A 25,040-nucleotide genomic window follows, 5' to 3' on the forward strand; every position below is an offset into this window, starting at 1 on the left:
TCATTTTTTGGATAATAACAATAACAGCTATCATTTAATCACTCACTAAGTGCTGGGGATTGTGCTAAATTCACTGTACTTTAATCCCCACATCAATCAAACGCTGTACTTAGAGTCATTATCTGCTTTAGTATTACATACGCACTTGGGATTCACCTATAATATATACTCATCTCATTATAGAAAGAGACTATAATTAAGGCAAACAGTATCACATAGTGAAAAGGGAACTGACATTTCACACTACTCATGTGATCTTGGAGAAAAAACACATAATTTTTGTACACCTAAGGTAAAAAATTCTGTGTATGTTTTTCCAGGTTGGTGCTCAGGATTTTATTAGGTACATTGCCTGTTACAGGTATGATTTTATTGAACATCCTGAGCATGTGGGCAGATTCTTTTTTATTTTTATACATGGCTTGGGCTATCTTCTGTCTGCTAAATATTTGCAAATACACATTCATCAAGTCCCCATTTCTTGTGGGCTAGACAGTATTACTTACCTCAAATTGTATTCCTCACTCAAAATGCTAAAGGTGTATTTCCTCAAATTCTTTGTTCTGAGTCTTGTTCCAGCTCAGCTTGAGCCACATCCACCAATTCTTATGAAACTGATTTTTCATACTTTTCCTCTCCTTCCTGTGAACAATATTTACTCAATTACTAATATCTTTCTGCTACTTTCCCAAATCTTTTTGGTGTAAAGGATTTCCTCAACTTAAGATGAATGAACCACATGATTTAGGACCACATATGGACCCGGCTGCTTATCTTATTCATTACCATTTGATCCAGAATGTGATCTGTATCAAAGATCAGATTATTGGCCCCGTTATTATAACCATTGATTTAACTTTTAGGAATTATAGCTTTTTTTTTTTTTTCCTTCAGTGTTCCATGAAGAACCCAGCAAACTCTGAAGGAATTTCTCTTTAGACAGTTATACTCCTTCAACTCCCACCAAAAGAAACACACATGGACACATATACTTTTATGGGTTTTATCAACACATGTCCCCCACCTTCTTTCTCCACTACTTTATCTGTCCCAAACTCTGTTTTCTTTTTTTTTTCATTTAGCAAAATAATCTCTCTCTAATCCTTTATAGCTGGTTGCTTCTTTTGCATTTATACCATTTACTTTGCCATTATAGTTTATTTTTCATCTTTCTTAAACAATATTTGGTCTTAATTAAAATTGTCTTCTTCCAGCAACATTAGGAAATTCTGATGTGTGGGTTGGAGATACAGTACACATTCCTATTTCATATCTAATCTTTAATGTGATTGTAAAAAAATGACTTGTGATGTTTCAGGATCATCCCCCTACCCCATGGAAATATTAAAATGTAAGTTTCAAGTAACTAAATAATAGATTTTATTTGATAATTTTCACATTCCATATATATTTGTAATTATTCAATAAACACTTTAGACATTAAAAAGCATTTTCAGTGAATTAATGATATAAAACTTAAAATTCATAATTAGTTGGAAATAGCACTTTATTTTATGGAACATGCAACTTCCAATTTAGGGTTTTTATGCTGTAACATAGTATATGACAATGGCAACTGTCTGCAAAGTGTGACACTGTATATATCTTATTGATTAAATGAGATAGCCATATGAAAACACCTATTATAGCACTTATCACAGTGAGTCTTCAATAAAAGTTCAGGGTTGTTTATTGTAGAATTATGGATAACAAAATGAGATCAAGGCAAAAAATTATGAATACAGAGTTAGAATATGATGAGGTATTGGATTAGTTGTTGTATTTTCAGGAAAACAGGATAGTTCTGCAATACATCCACAAATTCATAAAATGCTATCCAGCCATTCTTGGCATTTCAGTATTTTTTGCCTAGTGTCCCATTATTGTGAACTTTAGAGTGTTCTTTTTCTTGCCAAAAGTGGTTAACATTTTCTTTCAAAGTTTGTTTCTCCGTAATGTAAATGTAGCTTCTGATGTCTTTCTGGAATCTAATGGGACACGTTATTCACTGTACAGAATTTATTTGGCTGGAAAGCATCTTTTCTTCAAATTGAGTTCTAATACTCAAGAATAGAAAAAAGAAACAAAGAAGCACATAGTGATGGAACTAGTAAAAAAAATTATATATATGTATATATATATATACTATGTATTATATATAAATACATATATATTTATATAAACATATAAGTATTTAGTATATATATATTTAATATCTCTATATACTAAATAGATACAGTTAGTTCCTGATAGCAGTTTTTAGAAACACTGAGTTGGTAAAGTAATTCATATGAATCTGGCCTTTAAAACATGAACTTATATGATCCCTCTTGCAATAGGATAATAAGATGCTCATTTATTTCTGTTCTAATGTGCCACACCTGCCTTGACAAAGTTATACTTCTCAGTTAGGAGCACAATTTCCCCACTATCTCTGTTCCTAACCTCATCTTCTTTGCCACTTAATGGATTAAAGATTTTCAGAAAGAGGTGGGACATGAAGCACAGATGTCCGTGGTGCTGCTTCATTGAGATTTGTGCCTGGATTTTAACAGTATGAGGCTTGGATTGAGGGAGATGTAGGAGAGGGATGGAATACAGTCCCATTCTATATAAATAGTATTATTAATTTTTTTTTACTGTGCATAGTATATATTGTCTACAAGTAGAAGTCACCTAAATACCTACATATTGCATATCAACTCATCAAATTGATGACTATTATTTTCCACATTTTATGAATCTTCTCCAGGAAAATTATGGGAAATAAAGTAAGAATACTTGCTTAAATCTAGTAAAGAAGTCAATAGTAAAAGAAACAAGGAGCCAACACCCCCTATTACTTGTAATTCAGTGTTAAGACGAGAAAAATATTTATGTTGGTAATGTGTATATAATAAGAAAACATTTCAATTACAAATGTTTTAGTTTTCATAGTACAACTGCCTTTCCCGGTAAAATAACATGGGATTGAATGGTTTTCTTTTTTTGTAGTATTTCATAATCTGGAGCCTATTTGGTGCCTTGGAAGTCCCAGAAATTTTCATTTCTATTTTGTGCATTTAACAAAATCTATAATAACAGCAATATATAGGGAGTTAATTTTTAAATGGCAATGAGGAGTGATAATAAACATTTCATAGCTAATCAGCATCACTCTACAGAGACATAGATTGCTCTAAGTGTTCTCTTTCACCTTCCTTTTATTTATAGGAATGGAAGACTGCCACTGGAAAGCTGCATCATGAGCTGCTTGGGCTTCTAAAGTGTCCAGTGGATTTTTAATTACATAAGGTAAATACTGACTTTATTTTAATTGTATTTTCAGGATGTAATGAAATACCATTTTTTGTCTTAAGACTTATTTTCTTTATATCAAGAAGGAAGTTAATTTTCTTTCATTTGGTCATATATTTAATTAAGTAGTTCCTCTGGTTTGTTAGCTCCAAAGTGACTGGGGGAAGTTATTGGCATATTGACAACCCACTGCTGGGCTTATGCATTTTCCTCTGTAAAAGTATCTCATATATTATATTGTTTCAGACATATATTAATATGTTTCAGACAGTCTGTACACTGTTCTTGTTTGCTTAAAGTCATTTTGTCCCTTTAAACACTATGTTAGCATGTTCAAATATTACACATAAAGTTTAATGGCTAAAGATATTTTCTTTATTAATACTTATGACTTAGGTAGTCATGTTGGAGGTAGATTATTATTAATTTGAAGTGGAAGCTGAGTTACATCTGGACTTTTTTTTTTTTTTTTCATTAGTTCTGGAGGGTAACACATTTGCTCACTCTGTAATTTAAGAAATTACAGCTACAAGAATAGAAATTACTTCAGTGGCTTGAGTATGTATGGTGTGGATGACTTTCTTTTCCTTGGAAGGTATTATTAGTTTTCCTACTTTCTCTTTCTCTACTAGTGGTCCTTTACCAAGCAACACAGCAAGGTTTTTATTTTTTATTATTTTTTTAAATTTTTTGTTTTCAGTTGTTAGAGAGTAAATTAAAACATTTGCAATTACTGTTTTCCTTTTACCACCTAAAATTACAGAGAAAGGAATTAGGATTCCAGGGATGCCTAGGAAGACAAGGCTTGGCTAGTAACTGTTCAGAAATCCTCATTTAATGCAACTAAAGGGAGACATATGGGGCTACTCACTTGTGTCCTCATGAAGACCAAGAAATGAAGCAAAGAACATTTTTTTCTGAAAAATGGGTTTCCTAGAAAGGGAATATGCCTGCTTCCAGCACTGTTTCACATGCTTATCAGACAAACAATAATAGCCAAGAAGGAATGACTTGTATGTAAATAGTCTACCTAGGCACAAGTGGTGGATACACGCACACACCAACACACACACGCACTTAACAGTCTAGGATGGTGTTTTGGGATCCAAAGGAAATTCACACTCTCTATGCATAGAAATATAGATTTTAAATGAAAAAAAGAAATATATTTCAAGGCATAATAGGAGAGAAATTAAATATACACAAAATATACTAAATTGGTCAAATTTTAAAAATAAAGGCATCATTGATAAAATTTAAATCATGAAACTGCATGATGAAACATGTGGCTCACATTTTACAAGGGTCTCCATTATGTTAACTTGGATGAGATAATAGGGAAAGAATGAGCAGTCATGTGAAGAGAATTAGGGGAAACTGCTCATTTGCACAGCACAAAACTGTCTATCATTCACAGGCCTCTTCCAATCAAAGAGAACATTTAATGGCACTTAAAATATGATAAATTTGATGTGATTTGAAGACACTGTGAAATATAATTGCTTCTTTGAATATTTTATAGTATAGTCTTTCATAGTTCCTTTAGCCAGTTTAAGAAATCCTGGTAAATTAACCTCTTTTTCCTGATTGAATTTATGTGAAATTCTACAGTCTATCCCTGCTTGTGAACCCAAAGAACACTGGCTGTCTTCAGATTTTTTGATAATAGATGGGAAGTGGTTTTATTTTTATCAGCAAAAAATGAAATACACACTATTAATTTATTAAATGACTAGAGGTTATTTTGAAAATTAATTTCATTTAATTTTGATGGGGTTTTTAAAAAACATCAAAACCATATGGAAATTTGTCTGCACTGAGAACTTTCATTTTAACAAAAGTTTAAGGCATATAGCATAAGCAGAATCCAAGGACAGAGCCCCTGTCTTCTATTTAGATTCTTGTTCTAACAATTAAACTTATTTTCACTTACATTTTCAGCCACTTCCTCCCAAACACTGGCTCCTTCTCCTTTGCCCACACAGTCAAGTCTTCATCTAAAGTGACAAAGGGAGATTTTAACGGTGTCCCCCTCACTCCCACTATATGCCTATTTTTTATTGCTAATGTTTATTTCCTCAAAACCTTAGGTGAGGTTTTAAAATTTATGTTCTCCATTCTACATATCACAATGTGTGTGTGTGTATATATATATATTTAAATCATTATTAGTTGAGTGAGCTAAATTGTGAATATAGCAGAGACATGTTGTACAAAGAAACATATTCAAGTTTAGAAAGTATATGTCTCCAGTGTGTTGGACAGCGTGCAGTTAGAATGTGGATGACATTAACAGGCATATTGAACTGTGAAGGGGCTGTAACATAGGTTAGCACTCAGAATAGAAGACTCCCAAAACTGAGAACTGAATCTACAAGTTGAAGAAGGACAGTGATAAACTCAAAGATAATTACCCAGAACAAACATGATAATGAAGTAATCTGAAGATTTGAAAGAATTATGTATGCCTTGTTTTAAGAAGATAAGACTTACAAGTGCTAGAGATGATAATTCTCTAAGTATTTGAATTGATGGCAGATGGAAGGGAGGGTAACACCTGTATAACTGTGACTCAGAGAGGTTCTGGGACATTTGGGTGTAAAGTGACCAGATGGAGTAAAGATTTTTAAAATAATACTATGTGGGTTTAGTTTAAGCAAACAAAACACAAAGAAAAAAATGTAAAAATTAGAATTTCTCCCAAAACATAATGGGCTGCTGCATAAAGGGCTGAGAGTCCTGACTCTAGAGATGTCACCTGGTGTGGTTGGCTTGCCAGCCGCTTCTCACCAGGAATACATGATTCAGTCAGCATTGCAAGAGATGACACTTCGCATCTTCTACATTACTCTATCATTCTTTGATGGCCTTTTATGTGGAGAAGTATCCCTTACATATGTCATTAGACCATGTATTTAGTACTAAGTGTAGCTGATTTACAATACTGTATTAGTTTTAGGTGTACAGCATAGTGATTCAGTATTTTTGCAGATTATATTCCATTATAGCTTACTACAAGACAATGGGTATAATTCCCTGTACTATACAGTATATAGTTGTTTTTATCTATTAATCTCATATCCCTAATTTGTTCCTCTCTCCTTCCTCTCCCTTTTGGTAACCACAAGTTGGTTTTCTGTCAGCGAGTCTGTTCTCTGTTTTGTATATACATTCACTTGTGTTATTTTTTAGACTCCACGTGTAAGTGATGTTGTATAGTATTTGCCTTTCTCTGCCTAACTTATTTCACTAAGCATAATATTCTCTGGGTCCACCCATGTTGCTGCAAATGGCAGTATTTCATTCTTTTTTAGGGCTGAGTAATATTCCATTTTATATATATATATATATATATATATATATGGTATATGTGTATATACACACACACACACACACATATATATATATGCCATTTCTTCTTAATTCAATCACACTTGGGTTGCTTCCATGTCTTTCCTATTATAAATAGTGCTGCTATGAATGTTGGGGTACATGTATCTTTTTGAATTAATGTTTTCATTTCTTCCTGGTATATACTCAGGAGTGGAATTGCTGGGTCATATTGTAGTTCTATTTTTTAGTTTTTTAAGAAACTCCGTACTGTTTTCCTTAGGGCTGCACCAATTTACATTCCCACCAGTAGTGTATGAGTGTTCCCTTTTCTCCACATCCTCTCCAAAATTTATTTGTAGACTTTTAGATAATGGCCATTCTGACAGGTGTGAAATGATACTTCATTGTGGTTTTGATTTGCATCTATCTAATAATTAGCATAGTTGAGCATCTTTTTCATGTGCCTGTTAGCCATCTGTGTCTTCTTTGGGAAAATGTGTGTTCAAGTCTGCCCATTCTTTGATTGGAATGTTTGTTTTTTTTGATATTGAGTGGTGTGAGGTGTTTGTATGTTTTGGATATTAATTCCTTGTCAATCACATCATTAGCAAATATTTTCTCCCCATCTGTAGGTTGGCTTTTCATTTTGTTGATGGTTTTCCTTGCTGTGCAAAGCTTTTAAGTTTAATTAGGTCCCATTTGTTTATTTTTGCTATTATTACTTTTGCCTTGGGAGACTGATCCAAGAAAATATTGCTATGATTTATGTCAGAGTGGGTTTTGTTTTTGCCTATGTTCTCTTCTAGGAGTTTTATGGTGTTTTACATTTACACATTAAACCATTTTAATGGTTTACATTTAAACCATTTTAATTATATTTTTGTATATGGTGTGAGGGAATGTTCTAATTTCATTGTTTCACATGTGGCTGTCCAGCTTTCCCATCATCACTTGTTGACTGTGTTTTCTTTACTGCATATTCTTGCCTCGTTTTTTATAGATTAATTGACCACAGGTGTGTGGGTTTATTTCTGGACTCTCTATTCTGTTCCATTGATCTATATGTCTGTTTTTGTTTGTTTGTTTTGTTTGTTTGTTTTTGCCAGTACCACACTATTTTGATTACTGTAGCTTTGTAGTATAGTCTGCCATCTGAGAGGGTTATACCTCCAGCTTTGTTCTGTTTTCTTAGGATTGCTGTGGCAATTCTGGGTCTTTTGTGGTTCCCTATAAATTTTGGAATTATTTCTTCTATGTCTGTTAAAAATGACCTGGGTATTTTGATAGAGATTGCATTAAATCTGTAGATTGCTTTGGGTAGTATGGCCATATTAATAATATTGATTATTCCAATACAAGAACATAGTATATCTTTTCATTTTTTTGAATCATCTTCAGTTTCCTTCATCAGTGTTTTATAATTTTCAGCACATAGACCTTTCACTTTCTTCATGAAGTTTAATCCTAGATTTTTTTTGTAGTGATTTTAAACAGGATTTTTTTTTTACTTTCTCACTCTGATATATCATTATTAGTGTGTAGAAACACAACAGATTTGTGTATATTAATCTTGTATCCTGCAACCTTGCTTAATTCATTTATTAGTTCTACTAGTTTTGGGGTGGAGACTTTAGGGTTCTCTATATAGTGTATCATGTCATGTGCAAATAGTAATAGTTTTACCCCTTCCCCTCCAATTTGGATATATTTTATTTCTTTTTCTTATTTGATTGCTGTGTCTAGGACTTACAATACTATGTTAAATAGAAGTGGTAAGAGTAGGCATTTTTGTCTCTTCTTGAATTTATTGGGAAGGCTTTCATCTTTTCCCCACTGAGTATTATATTGGCTGTGGACTTGTCATAAATGGCCTTTATTATGTTGAAATATGTTCCCTCTATACACACTTTGATGAGAGTTTTTATCATGAATGGATGTTGAATTTTGTCAAATGCCTTTTCTGCATCTATTGAGATGATCATGTGGTTTTTATCTTTCCTTTTGTTGATGTGGTGTATCACATTTATTGATTTTTGTGTGTTGAACCATCCTTGTAACCCTGGAATAAATCCAACTTGATAATGTTGTATGATCCATGTTATGTATTGTTGGATTAGGTTGCTAATGTTTTCTTAATTTAGGATGATTTTTATATAAATAAATTTTGTTTGGAAAAAATGTAGAATTTCTTCAGGGATTTTTGCTTGAGGCTTGTCTCCCAGTTGTAGTAGCACAGGTGGAGGGTATAGTCTTGATCTGGAAGTACTTTAATGACTACTTTTTCCCATGAGGAGGATGGAAGATTTGGCTGTATCACCTTGAAGAAAGTGAAGTGAACAGGCTGTCTTGGAAGTAGTCAGAGCTGAATTTGAGAGAGAAATTCAGGGGTATATGGGTTGAAATGCTCAAGCCCTCATTTCCTTTCTGAACATGTTGGGGTTTAATCTGTCTGGAATGATTCTATTTTAATTCCATCCCTAACTAGGATATTGACTTGAAGTCAACTTTTTACTCTGTTTTTAGTTCATCTGTATAAGAAGGCTAAGCAAATGACCCCCAAGATTCTTTATAGCTACAAACATCTATGAATTTCACCTATGTGACATGTTTCCAATAGTGAAGCAGAATGTTTTAGTGGTTACAGTCTCAGGCCCAGTGCAGCATTCCTGGGTTCCCACTTACTGCATCCGTCACCTTGGTAATTTAGGGCAGGGCTCTGGGGCTTTGTTTACTAGTCTGTGAAAAGAGGATGGTGAAACTACTGCTCATGGTATGATGTTGTTATTGAGGTTCATGTATTAATGATGGGAAGAAAATGACTTAACGTCAACCATTGCTAACTACATGCTTTGCCATTTCACTGGCCTTGAATTACAGCCCAACAATTATTCAGTTACCTAGGAGTACATTTTATAGTATAGATTAAAGTTAAGTATTTTGTGGGTGCTTTACTTATTATTTTTTAATAATTTAGGATTATGACTAGGATAAGATGTTGGCCTTTCAGTAAGAAAGGATGTATTGGATAAGACCAGAGCTCTTCCTAAGGAAAGTCCAGATGTTGGCTATAGATATTCCCTTTTGTATTTCTCTGCATGGGTGCAATGGTAGCCTGTTCAAGTAAGTGTTCTGGTTTAGGTATTGAGAAGATGCCAAAATTATGCATGCTTTAAAACCTATGGATATGTCTTAATTTGTAACAACTAATGATTATGGTCTGTTACTCATCATACAGATATATACATCACAGTTTCTGCCAGCCAGTATTAATCAGCAAAGTGGTGGCAAGAAATAATATTGAGGGAGGATTGCCTGAATGATATGAATATTTTTCATTCATGAATATAGCTTAAATTTTATCAGTGGATTAAATAAGGCTATTAAAATCTTTGTGTTTACTGTATAGAAGTACTTTCACTGAACCACGGCTTGAATCAATACAATCGACTTACACTGATTTGTGTTATAGATGTTAGAAACCCATGCTTACATTTATTGTAGTAATTTTATTTATGGTATGGTTTTTCTTCATCCTTTATAAAGTTTCTCCATTAAGGGACAAGGGAAGACGATACTTCCCTCCAGTCTCAGCACTCCAAAGGGTAGGGTTTCTCCCGGCAACTTGTTTATTTTTAACATCATTCCAGTAGATCATGTAATAGATTTAGTTACAGGTACTTGTAGGGTGCTTGGAAGCTCAGGACCAAATCTGTTGCACATGTCAGCAAGTAAATAGGATTGAATGATGTATATATGGTAGTGAAGTATAACTGCTTTGGGATCAGTCTAGGCATGGATCCCATCTCTTTTATTTGGACCTAGGGTAGATTTGGTCAGGATGCCTCCTTATTTTTTTTCAGTGTTTATATTATGGTGCTGTGGTGAAGATTAAGTAAGATAATCACTTAATATATTAATACACATTCTTGCTAAGTGTTAGCTATTGTCAATAGTAAAATAAGAAGTTCCCAAGAAGCACCTCTTTTTCTGCCACCTTTCGTGGCTTACCAACCCACACACACACACACACACACACACATTTATGCATGTATTCATTCAGTAAACGTTTGCTGAGTGTCTATTATGTTCACTTATTACTCCTATGTCTGAGTAAACAATACAGATAAGATCCTTGTTGTCATAGAGCTTATGCTCTAAATGGGTGTTGTAGGGTATGGAGTTCATTAACAATAAAAATAGGTGAAAGAAAATATTTGGTAATAATAAGTTCTAAGTTGGAAGTAAAACAAGTTAAGAGCCTGAGGAGCTACTTCAAACTGTGTGTCAGAAAAGACCTCACTGTAGAGGTGACGTTTTAAGCAGGAGCATAAATGATACGAATGAGCCACCTGTGCAATATCTGCAGGAAGAGCTTTCAGAAAGAAGGAAGATCTAAGTCCCAAGAAGAGATAGTAGCCTAACTGGAGAGATTCCAAGGTGCTGTGGGATAGCCATCAGTGAGCATTTATGCATGTAGGCATGGGACTGCCCTATCTTCCTTTCACTGTGAAAGGCCGAGGTCTTCCTACATGGAGAAGGCCAGTCATCTTTCTTACTAACACACTTCTCCTTTCTATCTTACCTCCACATGGTAAACTGACCAAGGGCTTACTCCCTAGGCAGCTAGCTCCCTCTTATCTGTATTTTCCTTTAAGACATCTGATCTGATCAGTGTCAGATATACAATTTGGGCTTGAATTTGGAGTGGAGTAGCAGAAATCTCTCAGGCTTCTAACCCAAGTCCTGGTTCCAACCCAGTTTATCACAGTTCTCCATCTTAGCATTTAGGTCCCAAACACTGTAATAAGAAAGTGGAACTTTACCCAATTGCCAGCGTTCCTTGTAGATAGCTCCCTTAGGAATGACACAAAGAGTAGCCCCGTGGTCTCACAAAGGAGTCCCATAGTCCTGGATTCCCCTAGCCATTGGCTACTTGTTTTCGAGTAGGTAGTAACTTTATCCTTAGCATTATTGAACCAGTTCAGTTTAAAAAATTGTCCTCACTTATTTTTACCTTACACCAAAAGCAACTTAACCATCTCAAATCCTTTTAGGAGTAAGCAGAACACAACACACTCTCTCAATGTAATTTCTTACTTCTGTTTACTAAATACTTCATATTACGTATCGGTGGCATTTTTGTTCCTTATGAATACCACAGTCTCGTCAATCTTAATAAGGCACTTAAATACCTCAGTCCTCTTTGTGATGATCAGTTCAGATATAATCTCAGGTTGATTCTTCCAGGAATATTGGTCCACTTTTTGTGCTTATCTCAACCCTATACTGGTCCTCATGCATCCCGTGGGCCCAATAGTTTGATCCCTTCGTGACTCAACAGTTATCTTCAGTGCATAGCTTACAGGCGAAGAGAAAGGAACTAAAATTAAAAATGACCTTTTAAAACGTTTTACATTTTCTTTCTATACCCATATGTTGTCAATGATCAGTGTTTTATTGGAAGAGGTGAAAGTATTAATAGCTATTTTGGAGATTTGAAGAGGAGGACCTTATTTCAGTGTTTGATTTGCAGCTTCTTCAAGGCCCTTTCCAGTACTTTGCTCAAAGTAAGAGTTGAGGTGCATTGAATCGGCTTTGCATTTGCTGCATGCCTTTCCCACAGGGCCTGGGGGATAGCTAATCAAAAAGCAACTGCAAGTCACCATGCTTACAGCATCATCCTTTTATCACCAGAAGAGAGGCTTGAAATGAATTTAAGTACCTGGGTTTTTTTGTCTGGCAGATATAATTTCTGCCCTATATTTTCTCCTTATCCTCCCAGTTATGGAAGATAACAGGAAAAATAGTAAGTGTCCTGTGAACCCTTACATTACTACCCTCAATATGTGAAGCTCCATTAGTAATTTTGTACTCCAACTCTGTGAAAACTGTTTTCCGAGGAAAAATGAATTTTCCTTCAGAATGTTGGAAATCAGAATCTTTGTCCACTGAGTGAGCTAAAGTTTAAATGATAATGGATCTCAGTAGAAACAGAAGAACATCATTTTTGTATCAATATTCATACAATTTCTATAACATTGCCGTGTGCCAAGCATTATTTTAAGCACTTTAAATTTACTTTATTAATCCGTGTAATAGCCTTATGAAAGGAAAATTATCATTATCCCCATTCTGCAGATGAACAAAGTGAGGGCTGAAGAAATTAAATAACTTACCCAAGATCACACAACTGATAAATACAATATGTGACCTAACAAGATGCACTTATCAACAAAGGCGTACAACAAAAGACTATTTCTTGAGAGAGTATAGGCCACAATGACAATAACGTAGTCATTGCAGAATGAAAAATGCTTCTCTTGGTGCTCTCTCCTCAAAATTTCCTGTCAGTTGATAGGTTACGTGAGGAGGAACGACTTTAGAGATTGATAAAAAAGTTTATAATATGAAGTTAAGTCTGTATCAAGAAAACTTTAGAGAAAGTAGTAGAAAGAAAGGCCTCAGTTCCTCATGCTTGCAGACTAAGTAATTTTGCCACCCAAGTCTAAATTTTCCCCTCAGAAAGAAAGATAAGATTAATCTCAGCAAGTCTCTGGTAAACCTATTTACATTGGGCCTCCCTCTGGATTCTGATTACCTTTTGCCCTACTGTTGTGTGACACCTAGCATCCTTGGAATCTCTTTATGACTCTGAGTGCATGCTCTACATGTAATTTACAACAGCATTAAAAAAATTGCAACACCTAATTAATTCACCAATCAGCTCTCAGAGCCTGTGATCTTTTCCTAGTTCACTGTCGAGTTCCCTGTGGGAGAATCAGTATTCTGAAAGCGCCATTTCCATTAGGCTGTGTGGTATTAGAGCAGAGTGCTGTTATGCTGCTCATTCATGGAGAATGTGCCATCCTCATGAGTGCCTTGATGACTTTGTTAAAAATTTAACCTTCTGCCACCCTTGTTCTCATGAATACTCTGGCTCTGCAGTACAGCGGGTTTTCACAGTGCCATGAATTAAGAGAAGGGAGATCAGCGTATCTCAACTTCAAACCTGTGCATTTTCCCTTGAGTTTTTCCATTTTATCCTTAAGAAACTTGATCCTGTTTGATTTTTTTAAAGTAATTTATAATCCATCTCCTCAGGTGTGATCATTTTTAGACTTTCTTGTCTCAAATATTCCAAAATGGGGAATTTTATACACATTAGAAATAATCATGGCTCCCGTCTCATGGGTTTACAAAATTATAACCAGGTAAATGCATATTATGAGTACTTTCAGAATAAAAGAAACATAGGAAGGAAATAAATAATGCTTGTAGAATTGTAGAATCAGTTTATTTATGATTAATATCTGCTTTCATGATTGCGTGATTGAGTTTTTTTGCTGAGTAACAAACTACCCCCAAACTCACTTGCTTAACCCAGTGATCATTTAATTATTTCTCATAGGTCTGTGGGTCAGTGGGCAGTTGGGGGATCTTGGGCTCGACTGATTTCAGTTGAACTTGCTCAGACCCAGGAGGTCAGCTTTGTGTAGGCCAGGGCTGGCTAGTCTAGGATGGCTTCACTCACTTATTTGCACAGTTTTCTGGCTGAGACAATAGGGTAACTGGGCCACTTGTCTCTCATCACACAGTTGATTAGCTTGGACAAATTCACAGCGGATAACAGGGTTTCAAGACAACGAATAGAAGCATTCAAGACTTCTCCAGGCCGTATGCTTTTGCTGTTGGCCAAAACAAGTCACAAGTCCAGCCCAGATACAAGGGGTGGACAAATGGACTCCACCTCTTGATGACAGTAGCTGAAAAGTAACAATACAAAGGGAGTGGATACAGGCAGGGGTGAAAAACGGAGGCATTTTTGCAGTCTGCCACACTTAACTACCTAGCAGAACTTAACGGTCATCTAGACGTGACCCAGGTTTATTTTTTTTAACATCTTTATTGGAGCATAATTGCTTTACAATGGTATGTTAGTTTCTCCTTTGTAACAAAGTGAATCAGCTATACATATACATATATGCCCATATCTCCTCCCTCTTGCATCTCCCTCCCACCCTCCCTATCCCACCCCTCTAGGTGGTCACAGAGCACGAGCTGATCTCCCTGTGCTATGCAGCTGCTTTCCACTAGCTATCTATTTTACATTTGGTAGTGTATATATGTCCATGCCACTCTCTCACTTCGTCCCAGCTTACCCTTTCCCCTCCCTGTGTCCTCAAGTCCATTCTCTACTTCTGCGTCTTTATTCCTGTCCTGCCCCTAGGTTCTTCAGAACCACTTTTTTTTCTTTTAGATTCCATATATATGTGTTAGCATACTGTATTTGTTTTTCTCTTTCTGACTTACTTCACTCTGTATGACAGACTCTAGGTCCATCCACCTCACTACAAATAACTCAATTTCGTTTCTTTTTATGGCTGAGTAATAGTCCATTGTATATATGTACCACATCTTCTTTATCCATTCATCTGTTGATGGACACTTCGGTTGCTTCCATGTCCTGGCTTTTGCAAATAGAACTGCAATGAACATTGTGGTACATGGCTCTTTTTGAATTATGGTCTTCTCAGGGTATATGCCCAGTAGTGGGATTGCTGGGTCGTATGGTAGTTCTATTTTTAGTTTTTTAAGGAACCTCCATACTGTTCTCCACAATGGCTGTATCAATTTACTTTTTGCACTGTTTCTAATCAGGCTGGTTCCCCAGTCAAAGATAGCTCTTGTCAATCTGACAGCACAACCTAGCATCAGAACAGTAATACAAAACATTCCGTATCCATCCAGAATCTTTTATTTGTGATGTTGCCTCTTTGTTTATTGCTTTTATTGGATATTTAGAGATATGAAAAACATTAAAAATATGTATGAGGTGTAAATAAAACTATAAAATGCACAATGTTCTGCTCAGCATCCTGTGTAAGAAAATGTTAACAGTATCCTGAAGTAAGGCCTATATCTTCCCCAATCCAGTCTCTTTCCTTGTCCCCTCAGAGATCACTGCTCTTCTGAATTTGTTTTTATCAGTCTTTTCCTTTTTATTATGGTTTTGGGATAAAGTTTTACCAGTGTATATTTGTTGTGGGACACATATCTTAAATGTTTTTGATTTTACACAAATGAAATCATACTGCCTACTTGCCAGAGTTAGCCACTGTTTTGAATTTTGAATTTTAGCTAAGGTATTGTCTATTTACACTAAATACAAATGCTAATATATTTTCTTTATATCTTCAACGTTATTTTGAGTTTTTTCCTACTCACCCTTATGTTTCTTTGTCTATTTCTTAATTATTTTGAACTGATTAGCTATTCTCATTTATCTTTCCCTCTATTAGTTCAATACTTACATTCTCTTTTCTAGTCTTTAGTAATTACCTTAGAAATGTTATCGGGCATAAAGAAACTCACTAAAGTGTGAAGTTCAATCTTTACTCTGTTTCTCAACAATATAACAGCTTGGAATAACAACTACAATCAGTCTCCTTTCATTTTATATTCAATTTTCATGGATTTTAGTTCTATTTCAATTTTTAATCCATATGACAGTTTTATTTTTGTTTCATATAGAGGAGAACATTGCTCACTGTCTTTGCTTACCATTCCTTCTTGTATCTGAGATCTTCTATCTGAGATCACTTTCTTCTGTCTGAAGAGCTGCATTTAGAATACCATTTAGTAATTATCTATTCGTGACAAATACTCAGGTTCTGTCTCTAAATGTCAGTATTTCTTCCTCATCATTGAAAGACATCTTGTTGAATATATGATTCTAAGTTGAGAGTTATTTTGCTTTAGCACATTCTGTCTATTACTATTCTGGTTTCTGGTATACACTCTTCTGTTTAGAAGTCAGTTGTCAAGCTAATTGCTTTTATGAAGATGATCAATCTTTCCTCTCCACTACATTTAATATTTTTTTCTGTGTTTTTAGTGCCTTGCAGTTTTACTATGATATGTCCAGGTATTAATTTCTTTGTATTTTTTTGAATCTTAGGTTACTTAATCTTTATATTCGTGCCTTTCATTAATTCTGGAAAATTATCAATTATTATCTATCTGTATACTCCCTCTCCTCATTTTCTCTCTTCTTTCATTCAGGAAACCCAGAAAGGTAAAATTTAGCTTTAGTGCTTTATTCACATTTTGGGCTCTAATATATTCTTAATTTCTGGTCTCTGAATTTTGTTTTTAATTTTGTTTAAGTTGTGACATAATGTCAGACATACAGCAAAGTGGCAGGAATAGTAACAGGGAATTTCATGTACTGTCATCTAAATTCTCCAACTGTTAACATGTTACCGAATTTGCACTGTCATCTCTCTCTCTCTTTCTGACACAGTTTAGGGTAACTTGAGGTAAACGGCCTCTGAATCATGAAGTCCTTCCATATACTTTTCCTAAAAACAAGAACATCTTTTTCCTAACCACAGTATAATTATAAAAATCAGGAAATTAACATAGATATGATACTACTAATTAATCTACAGATATTGTAGTTGTCTATAGCTGTGATTACTCCAAAATAGTGCTTAAAACAACAAACACATGTGGAGTAAACTCTCCAATCAAAAGATGTGCATTGGCAAATTGGATTTAAAAAAAGAAGAAAAAAAAAAAAAAACAGGATCCAACTATGCTTTCTACAAAAGACTCACTTTAGATCCAAGGACATGCATAGTTTGAAAGTAAAATATTCTGTGCAAATAGTGACCAAAAGGAAGGAAGGTTGGCTATGCTAATATCAGACAAAATAGACTTTAAGTAAAAATAGTTGAAAGAGAAAAAAGAGGACATTATATAATGATAAAAAGCAAGAAGATATACAATAATAATTATAAAGATATGTGCATGAAACATCAGAGCACCTCAATATATGAAGCAAACATGGACAGAATTGAAGGGAGAAACAGAGAGCTCTGCAGGAATAGCAGGAGACTTCAATATTCCATTTTCAATAATGGAAGAAAACTAAACATAAAATTGCTCACAAAACAGAGGACCTGAACAACACTATAATCCAACTGCAACTAACAGAATTGTACAGAACACTCTATTCAGCAGTGACTGAATACACAGTTTCCACATAGATCATTCTCCAGGATAGACCATATGTTAGGTCACAAAACAAACCTTAATACCTTTTAAAAGATTAAAATCATATGAAGTATCTCTTTCAACCACAATGGAATGAAACTAGATATGAACAGCAAAGGGAAAACTAGAAAACCCACAAGTATGTGGAAATTAAACCAGAACACTTTTAAATAACCAATGGGTGAAAGAAAAATCACAAGGAAAATTAGAAAATAATCTTGAGACAAATGAAAATAAAAACACAACAGACCAAAAATGGCATGCAATGAAAGCAGTGCTAAGAGGGAACTTTATAGCTGTAAATAATGGCATTAAGAAAAAAGAAATATCTCAAATCAATAACCTAACTGTACACCTTAAAGAACTAGAAAAAGAAGAAAAAAACTAAACCCAAAGCTAGCATAAGGAAGGAAATAAAAATTAGAGCAAAGATAAATGAAACAGAGAATAGAAAAATAGTAGAGAAAATCAACAAAACCAAAGTTGGTTCTTTGAAAAGATTGAGAAAATTGACAAACTTTTAGCTAGACTAAGAAAAAAAGAGAGAAGAATTAAATAACTAAATCCAGAAATGAATGATGGGACATTATTACTGATTTTACAGAAATTAAAAAGATTATAAAGAGTTCTGTGAACAATTGTATGAGAGCAAATTGGGTAACCTTGATAAAATGGACAAACTCTAAGAAACATATAACTTATAAAGACTGAATCATGAAGAATAGAGAATCTGAATAGATCTAAAGAGATTGAATCAGTAATCAAAAACCTCTCAGCAAAGAAAAGCCCAAGACTAGATGGCTTCTCTGGTGAATTCTTCCAAGCATTTAAAGAAGAATTAACATCAATTCTTCTCAAATTCTTCCAACAAATTAAAGAGGAGGAAACACTTTCAAATTTATTTGATAAATCCATCTAATATCAAAGTCAGACAAAAACACTACAAAAAAACCCAAAAACTATAGATCCATGTCCCTAATGGATATTGGAGCAAAAATCCTCAAGAAAATACCAGCAAACTGAATTCAACAACAAGACATCAGGATTATACACCATGACCAAGTGGGATTTACTCCTGGAATGAAAGGATGGTTCAACATAAGAAAATCAAGCACTACATTACATAAACAAAATGAAGAAAAATAAAAACACCTGATCATCTCAATTGATGCAGAAAAATCATTTGACAAAATTTCACACTCCTTCACGATAAAAGCATCTAGGAAACTCTACATAGTAGGAAACTATCTCAACATATTAAAGGCCATATATGAAAAACCTATAGCATCATACTCAGTGGTGAAAGACTGAAAGCTTTTCCTCAAAATCAGGGACAAGACAAGGATGACCACTTTTACCACTTCTATTCAACATAATACTGGAAGTCTTAGCTAGAGCAGTGAGGCAAGATGAATAAATAAAAAGCATGCAAATTGAAAAGGAAGGAGTAAAATTATCTCTGTTCACAAATAAGTAAAAAAACATAAAGATTATATACAGGCACACACACACACACACACATACACACACACACAACTGGTAGAGCTAATAAATGAATTAAGTAAAGTTACGGAATACAATCAACACACAAAAGCCAGCTGCATTTGTATACACTGATAATAAAAATCAGAAAAGGAAATTAGGAAACACTTTCATTTATAATATTATCAAAAAGACCAAAATGCTTAGGAGTAAATCTAATCGAGAGGCAAGGAACTTTTCCATTGAAAGCTATAAGAAGTTGCTGAAAGAAATTAAAGAATACAAAAATAAATGGAAAGACATTCTGTGTTCATGGATTAGAAGACTTCTTATTATTTAGATGTAAGTACTATCCACTGAAGGCTACATTTTGTATGCAATCCTTATCAAAATCTCAACAATACTGTTTGAAGAAATAGAAAAATCTATCCTAAAATACATGTGGTTATCTCAAGGGACCCTAAATAGTCAAAATAATCTTGAAAAAGGAGAACAAAGGTGTAAGACGTATTCTTCCTGACTTCAAAACTTATTGCAAAGCTACAGCAATCAAAACACTGGTACTGGCTTAAAAACAGACATATGGACCAATAGACTAGAATAGAAAGCCCAAAAACAAACCTTCAAATATATGGTTAAATGCTTTTTTACAAGAGTACCAAGAATGTTCAATGGGGAAAAGACACTCTTTTCAATTAATGGTCTTGGGAAAACTGGAAAATCACATGCAAAAGAATGTAGTGGGAATCTTATTACACAACCATATGCAAAAGTTAATTCAAATGCGCCAAAGACCTAAATGTAAGAGCTGAAACTATATAACTCTTAGACAAACATATAGGACAGAAGTTACACAACATTGGATTTGACAATAATTTCTTGGCTATGACATCAAAAGCATAGCTAACAAAAAAATAGACCAACTGACCACATAAAAGTTACAATCTTTTGTGCATCAAAGGACCCTATTAACAGAATTGAAAGCAGGGACTCAAGGAGATATTTGTACACCCATGTTTATAGCAGCATTGTTCATAATTGCAGAAGTCTAAATAACCTAAATGTCCATTAATGGATGAATGTATAAGTAAAATGTAGTATGTAATACAATGGAATATTACTCAGTCTTAAAAAGGAAGGAACTTCTGACACGTTCAACATAGGTAAACCTTAAAGACTTTATGTTAAGTGAAATAAGCCAGACACAAAAGGACAAATACTGTATGATTCTACTCATATGAGGTCCCTAGAATAGTCAAAGTCATAGATAACAGAAAATAGCATGGCTTGGGGGTGGGGTAAATGAGGAGTTATTATTTAATGGGTATAGAGTTTCTGTTTTGCAAGATGAAAAGAGTTCTATGGATGGTGGTTATGTCAGCACAAGAATGTGAATGTACCACTGAACTGTATAGTTAAAATGGCTTAAATGGTAAATTTTATTTTATATCTATATAACTATAACTAAGTAAATTAAAAGCAAACCAACAAAACAAAAATCCTCGATACTTATTATCTCACAGTTTCTGTGGGTCAGGAATCAGGAGTGACTGAGCTGGATGGTTTTGGATCAGAGTGTCATGTGGTTGTTGACAAGCAGCAGTCATATAAAGGATTACCTAGCCTTAATGGTCCATTTCCATGAAGACTCACTCACATAGCTGTTGGCTGGAGGACTCAATTCCTCACTATGTGGACCTATCCATAGTTTTGCTTGGTGTCTTCATAACATACTGGTTAATATCACTCCTCATAGTGAGTGATCTAAAAGAGAGTACAGGGAGGAAACCATGATTCCTTTTTAAATCTTAGAAGTGATATCCTTTTATTTCTACCACATTCTGTTTGTTAGAAGTGAGTCACTAAGTATAGTCAACACTCAACAAGAGAGGAATTAGGCTAGGAGGAGCATCAAAGATTTGTGGATGTATCTTAAAACTATCTTAGACAATTTTCAAGTTTTGCTCATTGTCCCAACGATGTCCTTTATCAAAATAGAAAGTATAGGATCACCCATCTTTTTTTGTGTTCTTTAATCTCAGTCTTTGTCTTTAACGACATTGGCATTTCAGAAAAATGTGGCCAGTTGTTCTATAGATTGTCTCTTAGTTTGAATATCTGATGTTCCCTCGTGATTAGATTCAGCTATGCATTTTGGTAGGAGTATTTCAAAGGTAATATTCTCATTGCATCATGCAAGGAGGCCCACCATGTCAACTTTTCTCATTACTGGTGGCATTAATTTTAATCATCTGGTTGGTGGTTGGTGGTGACTGCTGGTTTCTCTATCATATAATTAGTATCCTTTTTTGTGTGATTAATAAGATGCCTTTGAAATCCTGTTTTTTTCCCTTTGTAATCAGTAAGGTCCTTTGAGCCTATGTGAATATTCTTATCCAATTAGTCATTGAATTTTAACTCACTTGCTTTAGAATAAATATTTCAATTTTTTTTGTCAGATCATTAAGGCATTTAAAAGCATGTTTAATTTTGTGTTTTAATATTTTATCTAACATTTTAGGTTGTCTTCAGCATGAGGGTCAGTCAGGATATCTTTTTCACCAACTGCTAGAAACCAAAACAGTGTTTTCCATTTTAATACCTATCTGTACAGCCAGTATTAAATTATTTTATTGCTTCTCAAAGCTTTGGCTGTTGTCACAGGGCATTGTGGTTACTACTTGTTAAAATTTGGAGGTACTTCCCTCTACTTATTCATATCAAATGGTTCCCCAAATTATCTTTCCATAAGCACCTTATGGAAAGGGTTTATAGCCTATTCCAAACTTCCTCCTAAGAGTAACTCAGTAAGTTGGATCACCATTAAATGATAACATTTTTACACAGCGATATGTGCCTAATGATAATAATAGCTAATAATCATTGAGTGCTTGCTATATTTCAACATTCTAGATGCATTTGCAAAAATTAACTCATTTAATCCTTTCAACATTTTATGAATTGGATGTCATTGCTATTCCTGTTTTACTGACTGAGAGTAAATAATGGTATAGCTGTGAGTCAAATTCAGGCAGTCTGTCTCCAGAGGTTGTACCCTTAATTGTGCATTACTGCCATGAAGAGGACTGCCTCCTGAAAAGCTATGAGTTATTTGTAACCCTCAATATGAATGTAAAATTTCCAAGGCATGGGAAGCTGAAATTAGAAGGGAACATAAAAAGCATTCCCTTTTTTCCCAGCTGAAGTAACTGAAGCTTAAAAAAAGTTAGCTTATTTACTACTTAGGGATAAAGTTGAGGCAAAATTTAGGTCTCCTGATGCCCAATCAATCCTGTTCACTTTCCATCATATCATACTGTAAGTGTCTGGTAAAATGAAAATAAATACCCTACACTCAATTATTTCACCAGGGGCAATGATATAACTCGACAATATCAGTTTCAAAGTTGAATTCTAAAATAAATATGCTACATATGCCATACATTAATTAAACATGAACTGCTTTTACTTGCTTTCTTAGAACATAAAAGGGCTTTGGGGGAATGATTTGGATGACCCATGTATTTTTGCTCAGATAATCTGGTTAGTTCAAATAGTACTTTTTGTCCTAAGGAAATATATTTGACATAATTTCTCTGCTCATTTGTTTAAAAGTAATCTTTGTAAATACAATTTTTGAACATACCATGGAAAAAGTCTTTTCTGGTTATCAAGTAGATAAAATGTACAACTATAAAGAACCATTGTGTACATAACCCATTTAGCAAAACATTCAAGTTATTTATACTATTTAGTATTGGCATGAGAAACTGATCAACTTATAGAGTATAGTTGGCAGTATTCATTGATTCTTGATTTTCAGGGGTCGAATTGCCATTATTTTTGTTACAGTATTGTTTTATAATGCACTGATAGTTTTAAAGTAGTGTTCAAGGCACCTCCATATTTGGGGGCTTCCCTATGATATTTAGCAAAGAATGATGTTCAAAATGGGCGTGTCATGTGCTCTAATGAATCAGAAGGGGAACCAACCATTCAGAACACAGATCAGCCAAAACTAATGCCAGGTTGTGTATATTGGATGAATTTGAGCTCTAATGTACATAGTGAAGGTATGGTGATAAAGATGCTCTTGTATCTTACCCTCTTATTTGTATTGTGTTGATATTCTTATATTGATTTTTCTCCTCATTATTACGTCTCCTCCTAGTAGCACAAGCTTACTTGAAAGGGAAATACAGCATACAAACACGGAGTGTAGAAGCAGAATGGTGGTGGTTGTTTATGAGCTGATTGAAATTTTGTATCCTGTGATGGAGATGTCTAGTGCTCTCACTTCGTTTCCCTCTCCTTCTAGGCACACTAGAGGAATATACTTCTCCATCCCCTTACTGTTGGGTTGGGCCATGTGACTCTTTTGATCAATGGGATCTGAGGAGAAGTGGTTGAATGGGTCATACCAGAGCTTAAGAATTTAATTGCAAGGATTTCTTTCCTTGCCAAGGTGACTGAGGAGGTCTCTTGCTCCCGGATTATGGAGCCTCCATCAATTTGGAAACCTGAGTGATAAGTGAAGCAGTCCCATGTGGGACTTTCAATTAGTATAGGTAGCATTAGTGAGAAATAAACTTCTGTTTAGGTGGGCCACTGAGTTTTGGGGTTTGTTTGTAACAATACTCTGACTAATACATGTCCAGCAGAATGCTTAATAAATATTTATGAATTAAAGAATTAAACTCTCTCTTAAATTATCTAAATAATTTGAGGTTGATTATAAATTATAGATAATACAATATTCTGTCTAGATTTTATCTTGAGTTTCACTATGTCTTTATTATCAATTCAATTAACAGATTTCCCCCCTAAATTTAATATATATCCTAACCCTGACGCTCCAACCTTCAGATTTGGTGTTCTCACTTTAATGCTTTTGCCTCTAATTCTAACATGCTATGGCTATTGTCTCTCAAGGATTTTGTAAGTAAAGGATCAAATATTCCCTCTGTCTCTCTCTCTCTCCTTTCTTTCTTTCCTCATAAATGGGTGCCTTTAATCTTCCTGAGGAACAGCATCTTTCCTTTTTTTCTGGGATTTTGGAAACTTGCCTTACTATATAAAAAGGAAATGACCAACTCACTGCCTAAAGAACCAGACACACTTTGTGTTCTGTAATTCTATTAGGTCTGTAAAGAGGGGCAAGGCATGGTTTTGGAGGGATTCTCCCCTCATCATTTGAGAATAATGTCCATTGTCAAATAGAGAGCATTGGCCTGTATAGATTAGAAATTCAGGAATCTGTTTCTCTTCCTGTAGCAGCCCATTCCTTTATGAGTCCCAGAAGCACTGTGAACTTTTAGCTAGACGTGTAGAAGTTGTCAGAAAGAAACAAAACAACTTAGGTAATGTGAGTTTCAGCAGTGTCAAGCTTCATTTTGGTAAGATTTTTGAACTTTTAGAAAATGCCAACTCCATAATTGGTGTTTTATAAATGAAAAAAGAGTCATAAATAGTTGCCTTTGAAAGACGTTGACTTAACACAACTCAGTAAATCATTGTTTGACGTCTGTGTCCTAAATAATATGAGACTATTCTGGGAGGAGGACAGTGGGAGGAAAATGGCATAATATGCAAAGATAAAGCATGTCACTGTGTTTATACATTAATAGAGAAAAAGGACGTGCAGAAATTATTGTCATGTAAGAGAGGATATGATATCTCTGGAATGAAGTTCTATGATAATAAAGTATAAAGAGAGTTAAATTAAAATTAAAAAAAACTGAGGGCTAGGTAACTGTGCACGGTTAAGGTAGCCTTGGAAGATTAGATTTTAATACAAATAAATACAGGAGTTAAAGCCTATAGACCAGAAGACACTGATATGGTATGGGGATGGTGAATTGTTACAGGTT

The 25,040-nt window shown here is 34.5% G+C and overlaps 1 protein-coding gene across 1 annotated transcript in view; it reads left to right on the forward strand.

Annotated features, from left to right (window-relative positions):
* The window catches only part of LINGO2 (leucine rich repeat and Ig domain containing 2), a 1,241,515-nt gene that overhangs the window by 525,013 nt on the left and 691,462 nt on the right, over positions 1-25,040 (forward strand). The window contains exon 3 of the mRNA XM_057549420.1: positions 3,214-3,294. The gene's annotated coding sequence lies outside the window, so the exon portion shown is untranslated. The remainder of the gene's footprint in view (positions 1-3,213; positions 3,295-25,040) is intronic.

Source organism: Balaenoptera acutorostrata, chromosome 6, assembly GCF_949987535.1.
Source record: "Balaenoptera acutorostrata chromosome 6, mBalAcu1.1, whole genome shotgun sequence".
Lineage (NCBI taxonomy): Eukaryota > Metazoa > Chordata > Mammalia > Artiodactyla > Balaenopteridae > Balaenoptera > Balaenoptera acutorostrata.